Below are 7803 nucleotides of genomic sequence, written 5' to 3'. Positions count from 1 at the left end.
TCTAACTCATATGTATCAAAAGCCTATTAAATGTCATTTTGGATGAATGTGCCATGTGATTTTGTTCATTAAATGCAACTAAAAACCAAAAAACGGTGATCTGCACCATCTCATCAGCATTGAAGGTGGTCCCTCGATCACCAACTATCAATCAATCACAAAGGTGGCCCTACAATCACCTTTCATGCTGCCAATTACCCCCAGAAGTGTTAGAACTGCGACAATTTTTTTAGACAAGCAACAACCACTTCCAGCCGGCTTTAGTATGATAGATTACTCAAGAAGTAATTACAGTTTGATTTTCTAGTGATATATCTACTAAATATATTGCAGTGCATTTTTTCATGTTTTTTTTTCCAGATGTGTGAACATTAATTCTACATATACTACTAAGTGTCATTTACATGCATGTGCACTTTTTCGCTATTTTTGTTTTTTAAGTGTTAACATTGATCACATCTTCGTTCTGTAAAATTTTTGTACTGTCACAAGCTTTAACTTTATTGATTTTTGTTCTTAAGAAAGAAAAAGGAAGACCAAACCTATCAAAAGAACCGAGTTGTATAATATTAATAGCTTTTTTCAAGTAATAGTTTATTATATTATTTATTTAATGTATACTGCAAATACTTTTCATATATAATGTCATTATGTGTATGCTAATATTTTTCTGTATATAGATTTCATTTAGCGTAGCGTAATCATGACATTTTTATGTCGGTCAGCCAGTGCTAGTGATCAAGTGGGTGAGTGAGAGTGTTAGTAACTGAAGGAACGTGCGTGCGTGTGAGTGAAAGGCAGCGTGCGTGTGAGTGAAAGGAAATTGGTCATAAATAATTAAACCCACAAGGGTATTAAAATTACATTACTGACACAATATTTACTGGATAATGTTTTTAGGTAGAACAATTCGCACGAATTGTTACCAAAAAACATGGGGAATGGGTTTTTGTTTTACGCCCGAAAGTGCTTAATCAAACGGGATTGATGCAGCATCAGATTGGGCGAGGTAAAAAAGTAGAAGCATTTTACATAGTTGGTTAATTACTGAAAACGTTTGAAGAAGGATTGCAAAGCATTACTTTTACTTTTACACACAAATGGATTTACCACCAATTATCACAAACAAATACCAGTATGCTCCCAATGTTTCAGTGAAGCTGGCCATATTTACAAGTAAAGAACACCAATTTAGTGTAATGAGATATTTGCTCACCGCCTTTTAGCTTATGCAAGTGGCATATTACACATGGTACCTGCAAGCAGAGGTCATGGCTTCGGTTTTCAAAATGTATTGATGTGCACTTTTTCATATTTTTTGTTTTCTAATTGTTAAAATTGATTCCATTTTACGCTTTCAATTTAAGACACTTCTCTTCCATTTGTTGTTCTTTCATGTGCATGCTACATTTCTACTGGCCTCCAAGCCTAAGCAGCAAAATTGCGTTACTGACACAATCTTTACTGGATAATGTTTTGCAGGTTGATGAGTTTGCAAGAGTGATCTAAAAAAACCCAGAAGGAAGCTGTTTTTGCCTTCAGGCAGAAAATCTTTAAAGAAAAATTAGCTACTTTCGCTATTGATGAGAAAGCGTTGAGGGCAAGAATGCACTTCGCAAAAACTTCTCTTTTCTGGCCTTCAGGCCAAAAATCTTGAAGAAAAAGATTCCTACCTAAAATACGTATTAAACTGACACAATCTTTACTGGATAATGTTTTGTAGGCTGATAATTTTGCAAGGGTCGTTTACAAGAGGAACGGCCAGAAAGACCCTGTTCTGGCCTTCAGGCCAAAAATCTTGAAAAAAGAGATTCCTACCTTTGATGTAGAGGAAAAAGCATTGCGGGCAACAATGAAATTCGAAAAAATTGATAAGTCGCATATTGTACATGGTGCTCCTGAAACAATAAGTGTAGATTACAAAAGCACAATACTTTTTTTTTTCGCGTGGACAGATAAAACAAATTATTCTTAAAATTATTTTCAAAATTTCTGTGGAAGAATAAAAGGAAAGAAGAAAATGAGGTGGATGCCACGTCAATGAGAACAACATAAGAACATCAATGGTGGCAAACAAAGTTAGAGAATGGTATATATACGATTTTGTCTCACTGCCTTTTATCTTATGCAAGTGGCACATTGCACATGGTTCCTCCAACACATGAAGCATGGATAGGGCATGCCTTTGGTTTTCTAAATGTATCGATGTGCAATTTTTCATATTTTTGTTTGAATTTTAAACATTGATTACCTTTTACGCTTTCAATAGATTTTTCTCTTCCATTTGTTGTTCAATCATGTACATGTTAATTTGCTAAGCTCCAAGCCTTGTCTGAGTATCACTTTTATTTTTCACTAAATGGATATTTGTAACAAACTACACTTTCATTTGTTGTTGTTGTTCACGCTAATATCCCTCCTCGTCAAGATTTTCCTGCTTTTTATATAAGGAAACTCCACTTAGAGAATTCTGTAATGTGTTGGGACACATCAATGAAGAATTGGGCCATGGGTGGGGGGGGGGGGGGGGGAGAGCGAGCAAGCAAGCAAGCGAGTGAATGAGTGAGCGAGTATGGAAGGGAAGGAAAGAAAAGATTGAATGGCTGTCAAACGCCAATAAATATTATGTAAATAACTAAAAACACGACTGGCGAAATCCACTGAAAAAAACAAGAGCTGCTATCCGTTGATAGCTATTTGTACTTTGACAGGAGATACCAATGCACAGCACAAATTCCTGGAAAATGGCTCCTTCAAAACCAAGTCATCTATTGAAATTCCCATCTCCCTTCCGCCGCCGGTTCTCAGGCATCAAATTGGGCGAGGTAAAATAGTAGAAGCATCTTACATAATTTGTAAATTACTGAAAGTAAGCTAATGAGTTTGCAAGGGTCATCTACAAAATAAAACCAGAAAGACCCTGTTTTTGCCTTCAGGCCGAAGATATTAAAGGAAAAAAAAGCTACCTTTGCTGTTGAAGAGAAAGCATTGAGGGCAACAATGCACTTCGAAAAACTTGGTAAGTCTCATAATGTACATGGTGCTCCTGTAACAATAAGTGAAGATTACAAATACACAAGACTATTTTTTCTCATGGACAGATAAAACAAATTAAATTCTTTAAATTCTTTTCAAAACTTCTGTGGAGAGATTAATCAAAGATAATAATGTGTGTTTATTTTTTTTTTCAAACATGTACTTTTGTTTTGGATGTGTGAACATTGATTATCTTTACTTTCTTTATTGACCTTTTTCATCCATTTGATTTTCTTATGAGTACTTCTTTTAAAACAACAATACACAATTTAGTGTAAAATATCTTGAACTTTCAATGCCAATATTATTTTTTTAAGTTGACTAGACATTTTTACCACCATTGTATTGAAGTAAAGTACACCTCATTATGTTTTTTTACAGTAATTTTAAGTGTCTGAGTACTATAATGTCAATTGCAAGCTATTCGTTTTTTTTTTTAATAATTAAATTTTGTTTAAAATTGAAGACCTTAGATGTCAATTATTACTTTGTAAGACACTGCCCCTTCTAATGGAATAATTTTAACTAAGTTATAAGAATTTTTTCCTGGATAATTGTAAAAAATATCGATTCAAATGACTGAAACCCTTTATTCAAAAAGATTTGTCAAGACTTATACATGTGCTACCCAGTGCTGTTTTAGAGACACCAGGTAATGAACAAACTTTGGCCAATGCATGAATTCTGTTACAAACATTTAGTACTAAATAATGATGCAATTTTTGTTTTTGAAGTGAGTTAGTAAGCGAGTAAGTAAGTAAGTAAGGAAGTTAGAACTAAAGCATGGAAGTATGGTAAGCCAGTAGCCAAATGTTAAGGGAGCCAGATAAACGTTACACTGACAATTTTTTACTGGATTGTGCTCAAACTGAAACAACTTTTCCAGGTCAGCGAATTCGCCAGAATAGTCCATGTTGAAGGACACGACGCCATCGCCATCAGAGTAGATATCTCTATGAGAAAATGGGAAAGCCATCACAAGGTATTGAAAAAAAAATACGGCAGTGGATGGTAAATAACAACACTGGTAAGTGACAATAAAAACACGCATGCATAGGTGACCCATCTATCAGTGTCATTTCTACCACAAAATAGATCATAGAATTTAAAGCAAAACGCAGAGAGGCAAATAAAATCTCCAGCTGCCTTCAATATGAGAGAAATTACTTATTGTCATAATGTGATTTTCTAAATGTACATTATTATGTGCACTTGCTCATTATTTTTGTTTTCAAGTGTAAACATTGATTACATTTTTGTTTTGTACATTTTGTGCAACGTAGTAGAGAATTTTGTACCAGTCAAAAGCCTTTAACTTCATTTACTTTTGTTCTTAAAAAGGAAATAGGATTACAAAACAAATGAGAAGAACCGATTTGTAATGCAAATAGTTTTTTGTAATATTATTATAGTTAGTCAATGTACAGTGTAAATACTTGTTGTATATAATGTGTATAATCTTTTGTTAATATTTTTCTGTATATTATAGATTTGATTTTGCATAGCGTAATCCTGACACTTTTATGTCAGCCAGTGAGTGCTAGTGAGCAAGTAAGAAAGCAAGACGGTGAGTGAGAGTGATAGAACTGAGTGAAAGAATGTGCCTGTGAGTGAGTGAATTTGGTTACATGTACTGTAAGTCTGCATTTGACCTGGTGGCTCATTTGGCAAGCACTTAAAGCTCCAGTTTTGACAACAGGATGAGTATTAATTTTGTTCTCTCCACATGTACGACCATTGAGCGCAGCAGCAACAACCTGCATTTAAGTAAAGCTCATTTAGCATATTATGTGGTTTATAGCTTGATTGCATTATTTTTACAATGTTCCTTTGTGAGAAAATAGTGTTCAATAAATAACTTTTATTGTGATTAAATGAAAATTTGCAAATTGCTTTTAATCTTTAGCTCCCATTACAGAAAGAACAATATCACAGTTTTTAATATTATCAATTGTCATCTTTTTGTAGTTTTGAATCATGTGTCCCCAAAAATTAATTAATAAGTGATTCAATTTTTAAGAAAACTTGTACCATGTGTCTCTTAGTAAAACACCACCATAATCATCATTTATTTAATGTCACACATTAGCTTGGGTGAACAATGCCGCTGAACACCAACAGATGTCCCAAACAACAGCTCAAGTTAGGCATAATTATTATGCCTAATTCATTCAATAAAAAAGTCACAAGGATGAATGCCATGTAACGAGTAAACTTGTCGGTTGGTATGGTATGGCCACCAAAATTTGAACTGAAGGGATGGCTTTTTTAACCACATGCAACTTGATCTTTACCATCTCATCAAAACAATTTAGGCCTTTAAATCACTTTCCATATGCTTCCACTGAACCACCAAATGTAAGAACTCAATAGAACTTTCAAAAAAACCCCAGAGAATTTGAAGCAATAACCATTTCCAGCAAGTTACAATGTAGAAGGCAGCTTAGGCAAACAAGAAGAAAGAACAATTAAACTTGAAGAGCTTGAGAAGATGGCGGAAGACATTGATAACCCGTAAAGACAAACCATGTGCTTATTGAAATAAGATGTATATCATTGGTGGAGAGATTACTCAAAGAATAATAATGTGTGTTTATTTTTTTAACATGTACTTTTGTTTTGGATGTGTGAACATTGATTATCTTTACTTTCTTTATTGACCTTTTTAATCCATTTGTTTTTCTAATGGATACTTCTTTTAAAACATCAATACACATTTTGGTGTGAAATATCTTGAACTATAATACATGTACAATGTCAATATTATTTTTTTAAGTTGACTATACAGTTTTACTTCCATTGAATTGAAGTAAAGTACACCTCATTATGTTTTTTTTTACAGTAATTTAAAGTGAGTACTATAATGTCAATTGCAAGCTATTCATTGTTGTTGTTTTTTAATAATTAAAAATTTTGTTTAAATTGAAGACCTTTGATGTTAATTATTACTTTGTAAGACACTACCCCTTCTAATGGAATAATTTTATCCAAGTTTATAAGAATGTTTTCCTGGATAATTGATAAAAATATCCATTCAAATGAATCAAGCCCTTTATTCAAAAAGATTTCTCAAGACTTATACATGTGCTACCCAGTGCTGTTTTAGAGACACCTGGTAATGAACAAACTGTGGCCAATGCATGAATTCTTTTACAAACATTTAGTACAAAATAATGATGCAATTTTGTTTTTAAAGGGCATTTGCACATTTTGCGATCCCTTACAACTGTAAAGGGTTTTTTGTTCCATTTGAGGTTGTAAAAAGTATATGAAGTTGTAAACCCATACCTTTCTTAGTCGATGTCTAGACTTCTGCTTGAGTGATTCCGTCTCCATATAATACATTACTGAAACCATGCACCATCACCTCTACTGGCAACACCCGCCATTTGAGTCATCCATGCATCTCTCCTCAGCCATCAGTAACGAGGCAATTAAGCTGTATTTGGTACATTGGTAATTGATTAAACAGCAACTGCAACAAACATGGCACTCGATATCAATTATTATTTTTAGATAAGGCCGCTTTTAATTTACCTTTGGGATAAATAAAAACAATAGACAAGCAGCTAGTTGTCGGTAATTATCCACCACAAGTCACTGACACTGAGGTGAATAGTTGTTTTAGTGCATTAATGTATATATTAAAACAGTGAGATAATATAGCCCAAAAGAATGATGTTTGTCTGCTTTATTCCCTCCAAAGAGGACAATTTTCCTCACGCAAGGGATATTCGGAGTTTGAGTAGCCAATCAGCGTGCCACTGTCTAACTACCGTTTTAGTATTATACTAATAACTGTATATTCTATTTAAAATAAACTTAACAAATTTTATGAATGTCCAGTAATAAATAGGCTGTTATGTAAATTTTTCTTATCAGAGCTGTGCTCTTACAGAGCCAGGGTGCCACAGGCAACTAACTTTTGCCTTTGGATGACTTGTACAATTTTGCTATCATGAAAGCTTTTGAGAGCTGGGAACCCAGGATTTTTTACATAAGGGCCTTACGGCACCCTGGCCTGTAACTATTCTAAGAGCAAGGCTTCGAACCGTTATTGTGGTTGTTAGTGATATGTTTTTGTTGACACTCAAAGTTATCATAATATATAAAAGCCAAAAATAAAAAAGCTTGGAAAATCAAGCTCAATCATGTCAATGACTGATATCAAAGTGCAGTTTCAGAAAATATCCATATCCACCAGATGGGAGGTAATTGGAAGTTCCAATGGGTGGGGGCACTCAAAACCCAAAACTCTTTTAAGACCCTAGTCAGCTGCAAAGATCAATTTTTATCCCTTGGTCTAGGCTTTCTTAAGCAGAAAAAGTATTCTAAAATCTCTTTTCATTTCAAAATTATGGCTAATTTTCTTATAATGTTAACTTAATGCACGATTCCCTCTATGGCACGCGCTTGCAGATAATCATGGTAGTTTTATTCATCAAACCATGCACAAGACGGGGGGGGAAAAAAAAAAAAAAAAAAAAAAAAAAAACCCCCAAACAAACCCCCCGACAAATTAGCAACGATAAATACGAATACCATAATTCCCTGCAAGCGTGCACCATAGAGTGAATCTGCATTATGTAAAAAGCTAATTCTATTTTACCTCTCTCCATTTGGAGTAGTAGATCCTCTGGAAGAATGAACAGCGGAAGTTCAATACAGCACTTATTTCTTGGCTTTGCTGCATTTATTTTTTTTCAAACCTCTGCTGTGAGGTTGTAGTTCCTGTCAAGGTACAAAAGCTATCAGAACTGATAGCAG

At 34.1% G+C, this 7803-nt stretch overlaps 1 long non-coding RNA gene across 1 annotated transcript; it reads left to right on the top strand.

Moving 5' to 3' along the window:
* The first annotated feature begins 2542 nt into the window (after positions 1-2542).
* On the top strand, positions 2543-4941 carry LOC144642859 (uncharacterized). Its single transcript, XR_013568806.1, has 3 exons — positions 2543-2825; positions 2937-3019; positions 3923-4941. It is a non-coding gene; the product is annotated as an uncharacterized LOC144642859 (long non-coding RNA).
* Positions 4942-7803: the final 2862 nt, after the last annotated feature.

This window comes from Oculina patagonica, chromosome 2 (assembly GCF_052425735.1).
Source record: "Oculina patagonica isolate OP01 chromosome 2, crgOcupat, whole genome shotgun sequence".
NCBI classification, from domain to species: Eukaryota; Metazoa; Cnidaria; class Anthozoa; order Scleractinia; family Oculinidae; genus Oculina; species Oculina patagonica.
Note: the sequence above shows the minus strand (reverse complement) of the source record. Positions and strands in the feature narration are given on the sequence as shown.